The 10,082-nt window shown below is 42.2% G+C and overlaps 1 long non-coding RNA gene across 1 annotated transcript; it reads right to left on the bottom strand.

Annotated features, from left to right (window-relative positions):
* Window positions 1-273: 273 nt before the first annotated feature.
* Window positions 274-809, bottom strand: LOC139070666 (uncharacterized). Its single transcript, XR_011521155.1, has 2 exons — window positions 606-809; window positions 274-485 (listed from the first exon to the last, which is right to left on the bottom strand). It is a non-coding gene; the product is annotated as an uncharacterized lncRNA (long non-coding RNA).
* Between the last annotated feature and the right edge of the window lie 9,273 nt (window positions 810-10,082).

Here is a 10,082-nt window from a genome sequence, read left to right as displayed (position 1 = left end):
GAAGGTTTATTTTTGTAGACTTAAATCTGATGTTGTAATACTACAACCGTGGGTCTCTGGGGGTTAATCATTTCCTTGACTGTTGGAGAGCTAATTCAGAGAAAATACTTTAGACTAGCTGAGCCTGAGCAAAGATGTGATAATAGTTTTTAATACTTTCTAAGGGTCTTACTTTGACCAAAACCGATTTATCACCTTTTAAGACTTTTCAAGATCCAGCGGATACCCTCTAGTAAACAATTCTCATTTGTAAACAAAAATAAAATTCAAGAGTTTAATGCAGAACTGATTTTATTTAGATATTTCTTTTACATGTACATGTTTAATCTTCATTAACCATTTTTTTCTAGCAAAGTAAAAAGCTGTCAAAGTTCTTCCTTCTCTCCTGTGCTCTCTGCTGCTCTGCAGCCTCATGTCCTCCCTGATCAGCTCCAGAAGCTCATCGCTGGCACCTTCCCCTGGATGCCCATTTTCTCCAGAATAGTCTTAACAAACATGTAAGAAAAGAAACAGGAAGAGAAAAGAGGACAACGGGTTATTCCTTTCATGTTTTCGCAGAAAAAAAATACTCAAACGAGTTTTTAAAATATGAGATGTTATTGTACCTCCATGCCACAGCCGCCGAATACTTTGCTCCGGTGATCATGTGGTCCATCTCCGCCCTAAGCTTAATAAATTCCCTGGTTTTCTCTTTTGGTCCTAAAATACAAACTTCTATTAAAATCAGGGGGAAACGTAGTGGGAGAAGTACGACACCGAGCGCGGCCGAACATACGAGCCGAGACCGCAATACAAGCACTTTTACTGTAACATTTCTAACTAAAATAACGTTCATGTATCACAAAAAGTCCTTAAACTGACAGTTTTCAAGTTTATACTTACATTTATATGCGCAATCCTCTCCGACAGCTCCCGCTTCACTGTCCGCCATTGTTTTTAAGTTTTTCTGCCGGCCGGCCCGCAAGGCATCTTGGGAAATGCTACCTATTGAAGGATACACTCGACCCATCCTTCATTCAGGCGAAAAGAAGGCCGCATTCGTCGACCGCATTTGAAGGAGTCTTCGAATTGGGACAGGCCGAGTCGCGGCGCTGTGACGTAACCGGCCGACGAATCCGGCCGAGGTAGGATGCAGACCCTGAATTGAGACACAGCCATTGTAGAAGAAGCCGGCAGCTGAAGGGCTTCTTCTTCAGTGGTGGAGGCTCAGGCAGGCTGTATACAAACTACTGCCAGCTGCGCCCTCTCTGTTGGACTTTGGTACTGCATGTTACTTCCGCGATTTAGATCCGGGGCTTATCATGAAAGATCCGGGGCTTCAGCCCAAGTAGCTGGGCCTAACGCCGCCCCTGCACGGCTGGATCATTTTGAGTGCACCGGAGGGCAAAACATGGCGTTATCTCGAGGATTTGACCAAAAGAGCTTCAACAGCGTAAGATGAAAGGTGGTGGATGAAGTGCATTCCACGAAGGTAAATTGGGATAATTAGTGAATGGAAACATGAAGGTGGGCATGTCACCAGCGTGACGTCCACCTATAGGAGAGTAGGGTTCATGTTCTAAATGTAGACGTGCCTTTTTACTTAAACCTACTTGCTTCATTTAGTTGTATTTTTTGGGGAAGTTTAAACACTGGAGCCGCTAAACCAGTGAGTGGAGTTAGAATAGAGCTCTAAATTCACTTTATCTCTGCTGCTTTGTCAGGATGATGGTTTTACTTGAAATAAAACCTTAACCGACTTGCTAAAACCATCTCCCATTTGCAAAAATGCCTGTACTCTGTTTTCACGGTTGCCACGGTAACGAGTCTCATTAATAGCCCCTTTTACACTCCTGAGTTTTTACACATACTTGTCTGTTAGAACTTCACGAAGTCATATGTGTAAACATTAATCATTTTACCCATTGAACAATATTCCTTCTAGCAAGGGCAGCCTGGAGAACTATTGTAGTGCACCTAAAACCCTGGAGCCACAGAAAATATTAATATTTCAATACCACAGCTGTATTCATGGAAAACTAAACAAAAGAACAACGAAAGTCTAAAAAATTGACAAAATATTGGTGAAGCGGTTGAAACAGGAGTCCAGTGTTTGCAGCCAATCTAAAGATTGGAATAAAAAATGTCTATTAGAGGTTAGACACTCATATTAAATATCAATATGTCATCATAACCAACTTATTTAAGCAAATATCCCACTGGGTTGTTGACAAATTGCAAATAGAATTCACAAAAGAGTTCTCTAAATGTCTCTAAAAATTATCAAGGGTTCTTGGTTAGGGTTAGGGTCGGGGTTAGGGCAAAAGGCTGCATGGTGACGCAGTTGTTAGCACTGTTGCCTTGCAGCATGAAGGTTGCAGGTTCGAAACTCGGCTGCGGCCTTTCTGCGTGGAGTTGCGTGTTCCCCCCATGCATGCGTGGGTTTCCTCCGGGTACTCCGGTTTCCCCCACAGATCACAACATGCCCTATAGGTTATAAATTGTAAGTCGCTTTGGATAAAAGCGTCTGCCAAATAAATAAACATAAACATAAAAGGCATATTGTGTAACTCTTGTGTCATTGGAGTTTAGAATAAGTCTAAAAAAATAGCAAATCAAATGTTCCTCCCAAAATAATCACAGAGTAGCTGTGAGATGGTTGTCGGTGACATAAAAAGGCAAATGGTAAAGATGTAATCAGATGCATAATCAAAGACCTCAGGGACTTAATTGTGCAAAAAACTGTTGCATAGCGTAACAATCTTTTTTCAGTGAGGTAATTAATATGCTAATGTTGGCTATAAATGTGTAAAATAATGTAGCATCAGTAAGTGCAACCAAATTATCACATGAAATAAAAAAATTACATTTTAAAATGCTTTCATTTCACTTTTCATTCACTTTTTAGTTTTTGATATTTCCTCAGTATGATCATTTAATGTCCCATATTTTCTATGAAATAAAATTCATCATTCTCAAGTTGTTGGTTTTTTTTGTTTTTTTTTTGACCACTTAAGATAAAAACTTGAGCATCTTCTTTATTGTGCTTATGTTTTCTGTTTTCTGCACAAAGATGGATCCTGGCTCTGAGGAAGGATTTACTGGAGCCTCCTGTCCTCCCAGCAGTAGGCTGATTAGAAGGGCCGGCTTTGTTTGTTAAGGTAATGGGGCCTAGGTGAGTCCATTCACAGCCTACATGAAGTACGCTCTGTCACCTCAGGAGGTGATGGTGGGGGGTGAGGGTCTTCAGAGGGTGGGTGGCTGATGGGGGTTATCCATTCCTCTAAAATCCCCTCAGCTCTGCTCTGACTCCTCCAGCTCCACCTGAAAGTGATTACGAAGCCAGCCGTGAGCAAACAAGCCCCATATGGATGAGCTATAGTGGGGCTGAGGCTGGAGCCAGGGGATCATTCCTCCACCACTTTGGAGAGAAGAGGCCTGAGCAAACACAGCTAATGAAGTCTTAACAAGCAGCCCCGGGTTAGCGTGAGCCAGCTAAATGCCATCGAAGCTCTTGGAATTGTGTCCAGCAGATTGGCTAAATCTCCTTGAGGCTTTCTTTTACAAGATAAAGTTCCATTAGCATATCTCTGTCCCTCCATCTTTGAGGTAAGTCCAGGATCTGGCAAGCAATCACACTTGTGAGCTCCTTTTCTGTAGTAGCACTTGATTCTGTGAGGGCCTTTAAACTGAACACATTAACTTGGGATCTTGACATGATAGTGGGTTTTATTCACCGGACAGGGAGCGCTTGGAGATGTGTTTTCTCACAGCGAGCAGCAGAATCTTCATCTGTGATCAGAACCGACCCAACTCTCACTCACCTGAATCCTCCTTCCTCCACTGTGACCAGCTCTCACCTTTCATTATGTCTCCCTTTGTTTTTGACACGCACCTCCAGATCCAGGGTTTATTGTCAGGGACAGTGTCCCATCATCCATGTGCACCTACACACGAGGAAATCTGTCTTCTTATCGTTTAAATGTTGTTTGACAAATCACTTTCCATATTTCAACTCAAACATCACTGCCCAGACCATAAACACAGGGTTGCATTATGTTTTCGACTAATAATAAAGGAAGAAGATTGTTTTTTAATCTCATTGGTCCAAACTCTGCAGGGATTATTTGAGCATGCAGCCGTGTGCACGCTACGTTTCTCTTGTTGACACAAGGATCAGGTTTCGAACAGATGTGCAGATCGCATGTTGAGATGTTTATTTTGCATCTCACCTGGGAATGCATGATCCTGCATCTCTCCTGCTTTAATATGAATAATTGTACAATAATCAAATATCAATGACGCAACAGTTGAGTTTATTGGAGCATAAAAATGAATTTCTGTTCCATTTGCAGCACTGGAACAAAGTCCAAACAGCAGTCTGGGCCAAAGTTCTGAGAGACAAGTGCAAACAATTATTTTTAATGTTGATCTTTATGCTTGAATAGTAATTTACTTCATAAAAACATCCTTGCATGAAATGCTGCTCTTGTATGTAGAAGTTTTTGTGTTTGAATGTGAGAAAAAATGAATAAAAGTTCAAATTTTGCTTCAGTTGTGTATAACAAAATTTCCATGGAGCAAAATGTAATGGTGTGATGAACCCAGAGGTTCTGCTCTCTGCTCTCCTGGTAATCTCCTGCTGCAGGCCCCAAGTCCTGCAACCCAGCCGCACACCACCAGAGGCCAGCAGAGAGTGTTGTGGAGCAGCTGCACCCAATCAACCATCAGCCGTTCCTGAAGCCTTCTTGGTTTATGCTTGACGCATTTACTTTCCGCTTGGTGATGCGGCTCGCGGACGGAACGCGCTTCACAACTTTCAGCGTTTATGGTTCATGCGGCTCGTCTCTGCGGTGAGCCAATATTCTCCCAAACTGAACGGGGCAGCATGGAGCTCTACAGCATGCATCCAACACTACACCATAGTAGAAGAAGAAATTACTGTTTACAACATGGCATTCCAGCATTTTTTAACAGCGTCCTCGTCTTTTCCGACAGTGCGAGCTATTTCTCCAAGAATTATTAACAACATGTTGATCACGGCGATCTTTGAGAGCTGAATCATACAAATGTCTGTATTTATGAACCTCTGCCATACTAGTTCTTGCCGGTCCCCCATGTTTTTCCGCGTCCGACCGTCCGCGTGGTTAGAACATTTCCGAGGTGCGCGTTGCGGAAATTTTGGGCCGTGCGGAGGCGCGGTGGAGGGGCGTGGTTATTAAAATGAAGCAAAATGACGCAACTTTTCCGCGCGGAGCTGTGCGGACCTCGCGGACGCGTCAAGCATAAACCAACCTTAACGGGGCTGCATGGAGCGCTACGGCATGCATCCAACACTACACCATAGTAGAAGTAGAAATTACTGTTGTTTACAACATGGCATTCCAGCATTTTTTTAACAGCGTCCTCGTCTTTTCCGACAATGCGAGCTATTTTTCTCCAAGAATTATTAACAACATGTTGATCACGGTGGTCTTTGAGAGCTGAATCATACAAATGTCTGTATTTACAAACCTCTGCCATACTAGTTCTTGCCAATCCGCCATGTTTTTCCGCATCCGACCCTCCACGTGGTTAAGGTTGGTTTATGCTTGACGCGTCCGCGAGGTCCGCACGGCTCTGCGCAGCGAAATTGCGTCATTTTAACAACCACGCCCCTCCACCGCGCCTCCGCACGGCCCAAAATTTCCGCAACGCACACCTAGGAAAATTTCTAACCACGCGGACAGTCGGACGCGGAAAAACATGGCGGACCGGCAAGATCTAGTATGGCAGAGGTTCGTAAATACAGACATTTGTATGATTCAGCTCTCAAAGATCACCGTGATCAACATGTTGTTAATAATTCTTGGAGAGAAATAGCTCGCACTGTCGGAAAAGACGAGGACGCTGTTAAAAATGCTGGAATGCCATGTTGTAAACAGTAATTTCTACTTCTACTATGGTGTAGTGTTGGATGCATGCTGTAGAGCTCCATGCTGCACCGTTAAGTTTGGGAGAATATTGGCTCACCGCAAAGACAAGCCGCATGAACCATAAAAGCTGCGAGTTGTGAAGCGCGTTCCAGCCGCGAGCTGCATCACCAAGTGGAAAGTGAATGCGTCAAGCATAAACCAAGCTTTAGAAAATTTCCTAGGTGCGCGGTGCGGAAAGTTTGGGCCGTGCGGAGGCGCGGTGGAGGGGCGTGGTTGTTAAATTGACGCAATTTTGCCACGCTGAGCCGTGCGAACCTCGCGGACGCGTCAAGCATAAACCAAGCTATGCCTCCCAACTTCACCATTCTGCGAAACACAGCTACAGAGGAGACCCGGTGTTAAAACTGTGATCTCTCATAGACTTTGTTACTAGTTACTGTGATCTCCATTCTTGGGTTTTTGGTTTGTTGTTAGTGCCCCAGAGTTTTGATATAGATAAAAGCTATAGATAAATTGTGTCTTTTTGCCTCCAGTTATTGTTAATCTCCTAATCCTCAGTTTAGCTTGGCTCTTTGTTTTGGTTTTGGAGGATTTTCAGTTAAGGAGATTACTAGTTTCCTGTTTTGGAAATTGTGGGTCGTTTTGGTTGTGGTAATGGTTTAGCATTATCCTTTTGTTTCTTAAGTGGTTGGTTTAGTTAATATTGTCGAGTTTCCCCTTTTTGGTCTCCTCTCTCTGGTCAACCCCAGAGAGAGAGCGCTTTAAGTTTGTTGTCAGTTTGCTACTCTGTTTTAGCAGAGGGAGTTTATTTTAGTTTACTTATTACTTACACTTAACCCAACTTTTTATAAATAAACCTTTTTAAACAACCATTCTGTTAACCTCCTTCCATTCACTTGAATACATTACAAACCGACACCATCCATCGGTAATTCATTCCCTTTTTCTTTTACATTATTTTATTTTTCTCTGTGTTCTCCCATCACCACTCCTAGACGCCAGAGGGGACGTAACACTTCGTATTATGAATATTGCATATTTATTTAACCAATGCATATTTATTAAAGTAAACATCTCCTTCTCTCCACGGTCCTTGGACTGGCACTATAGGTAACCATAACAACCATATCACTGGCCATTTTTAGAAGATGCACCATGCTGGCAAATCAGCATAATACTGCCGCCACAGTGTCTTATGAACGCGCTGTGGAGGCATGGCGATGGGGGAATTTTGCAGCATTTGTGCCCGCACACTTGGTAGTATTACTGCCACAATGCCATACTTGTGACTGCAGCTTATGCCATGGTGCAACAGAGGGAGGTGTCATGAAGGGCGGCAACAAACAATTATTTTGATCATCGATTAATCAGATGGGGTCTTGACTTGATTAATCGGTTAATCGGATTAAATGGGAAAAATAAAAACATTTCTAGGAAAACATTTCTTTCTTCTTCCTTTACTTTACAACAGCAACAGAACATGACTGTGCTCTGTTAGCAGAGTTGTTGAATGTTAAATAAATTTATTTAAATAAAAAATTAGAAACATCCTGGGTCTGTTTCTTTGCTTTTTTATTGAAGTATCAGATCGATACTCTGTATCAGCAGATTCTCAAAATCAAATGATTTGGACTCCAGTGCAACAAGATCAGGAAAAAAATATACATTTTTAATTTTTCCAATATAAACATTGCTAGGGAAACATTTTTCTCTCCTTCCTTTATTTTAACAACAGAACATGATTAGAAAACTGTTCAATAGTGTGCAAAGCAACATGCTATCACCTAAATTAAAAGTATTTCATTAGCATGTTCAGTAGCAAGCTACTGGAAATGCTAATAGCATTTAATTTCTACTGCTTTAAATGTAATGGTGGTATATCTATTGTATGCACAGGTTAAAAATAATCTAATTTAAATTATGTTCACAGATAGAAAACTTGCCGTATTCCTTCAGCGGAGTTGGGCAGAACAGACTCATAGCTGCAACCTGACTGCAGCGGCACCGGTTCTGTTCCATAGCGCTGCTGACAGCTACTTAACAGGATGATGAAGGGGACGTTTCTTAAGCTTGTAGAGTTTAGATATTCTTAGTTTCACAACCATCTTGTTTGTTTGGAACCCACTTCATCGTGAGCCTGCTACCTGCCAGCTTTAAATAATCTGCTTGTAGTTACACTTTTGATACTGAACTCTGGACTGTTCCTGCCTCTGAGCCTTTGCTAGTCTATCTGTTTTCCTCCACAGCACCTAGATTAGCACATTGTGTGTCAGTGAAAGGCATCTTCCTTACACAATAATTGCACGTGCGACATATATGTGTCACACGTTCTGATCTGCCTCGGTCTGCTCTGCGGCCGCATCAGATGAGCTGTGTGCATTGACTGTTACATAAAGGTTGCACAACATGAAAAAAGTTGCACAACGAATCGATGACAAAAAGCATTGTGAATGAATTTCTTCATCGAATTTTATCGATTCATTGTTGCAGCCCTAGTATTATGATCATGTCATGATCATGTGGGGAGTTACTGCCAAGCTCCAGTAGGAGTGGCAGCTCAGATCACCTGACCATTCACGGGGACTGTGGAGGATAGGCACCTTTAGGAGCAGCTTGTGAGAAAACTTGATGAGCCCCTGTTAAAAAGGAGTTTTCCTTTCCAGTCGCTACATGCTTGCTTAGCATGGGTTTCTTATATAAGAAAATTTGTACTATCTACCAGAGTGAACAGACCGTAATGGAATGTTTTACATTGTGAAGTTCTCTGAGACAACTCCTGTCTGATTTGGCGCTATATAAATAAACTGAATTGAACAAAATTCAGCCGACGGAAAGTAAAACTCTTTGGCCTTCCCTGCAGGAATTGTGCTTTAAGGTAAATGTTATATTTTATATTCATTTTTGTGTTTCCTAAAGGAATTTTATAAGATCTGTTTTAAATTACCATGCCTCTAAACGAAACACACCATAAAATTAAAATCTGAACAGCATGACATTTGAACCCTGATAATATCTTTAAAAATTGATCAAACTGTTACAATTGAAGTAGGGATGGACAATATATCGGCATCAATATCAGTATTGGCTGATGTTAGTCCTTTTTTAATATATCGGTATCGGTCTGATTTTAAAAAATGGGCCTATATTATCAACCGATATTTTTTTCCATCTTGTCTCCATTTGTTTGCCTGTTTCAGAGGGCAAGGGGGGTGATGTGTATTTGTTTAGTCATGTCACAGTGATTGTAATCATCTCAGAAGCGTAAATGTGTGTGATGTGTGTACATAATAACATAAATTCAGCATTCATCATTTTTATTCTATACAAAATCTGTTGATTTTAGAAGCATTAATGTCAGTATAAGTATCGGCAAATATTGGTTATCGGCCATAACAGTGATCTTATTATCGGATATCGGTATCGGCCCCGCGACCCTACGTGGACAAGTGGGTTCAGAAAATGGATGGATGGATGGATGGATGGCATCGGTGTCGGCCCAAAGTTCCCCATCGGTGTATCACTAATTTGAAGCTACTGAGATGAAATAATTTTGAGCAAACTGACGTTAGAGGTGTTCAGCCTCTGCAGAATTACCCAAAAGTGAGCAAAACGTAAAGACCCAACAGACCCTGCCTGCCAGCTGTGATGGTGCAGTTACTCTGGGTGCTAAAGAGAAGTGTGCGCAGCTTTCCTAACTTTTGGAGTTACTGTAAACTTTTTCAGAGCAGAAGCTATTATGGTGGCACGGAGGAAGAGGTATGGTATTTACTACAGCGGGATTATTTAGCTGGATCCCAGTCAGACTGTGGCAACGTGTTAACAACACTGCTCGGTCTCTGTGCCTCGCGTAATTACGCCTCCCGCGGAGGGCAGTTCGAGGCGCTAAACGAAACATTAGCGCCTCATTTAAAACATAAAAGCGGCATTTCAGGCAGACAGACAACTCCCTGGGTTGTCTTATCAGGCGCAAATGAAGCAATTTACCAATTTCTCCCTCTCTCTCTCTCTCTCTCTCTCTCTCTCTCTCTCTCTCTCTCTCTCCCTCGCTGACAGAAACATCTGGATCCTGATGTGAATTCTGCTCTGGATGCTGCGGGAAGTCATATTTTAGTTTCAGTGTTTGCTTTTTAAAATAAAGTCCCTTTTACATTGTGTGTGAGTGCGCGCGCGCGCGTGTGTGACCCTTTA

Source organism: Nothobranchius furzeri, chromosome 7 (assembly GCF_043380555.1).
Source record: "Nothobranchius furzeri strain GRZ-AD chromosome 7, NfurGRZ-RIMD1, whole genome shotgun sequence".
NCBI classification, from domain to species: Eukaryota; Metazoa; Chordata; class Actinopteri; order Cyprinodontiformes; family Nothobranchiidae; genus Nothobranchius; species Nothobranchius furzeri.
The sequence above is the reverse complement of the archived record's forward strand: the minus strand, read 5'-3'. Positions and strand labels throughout refer to the sequence as shown.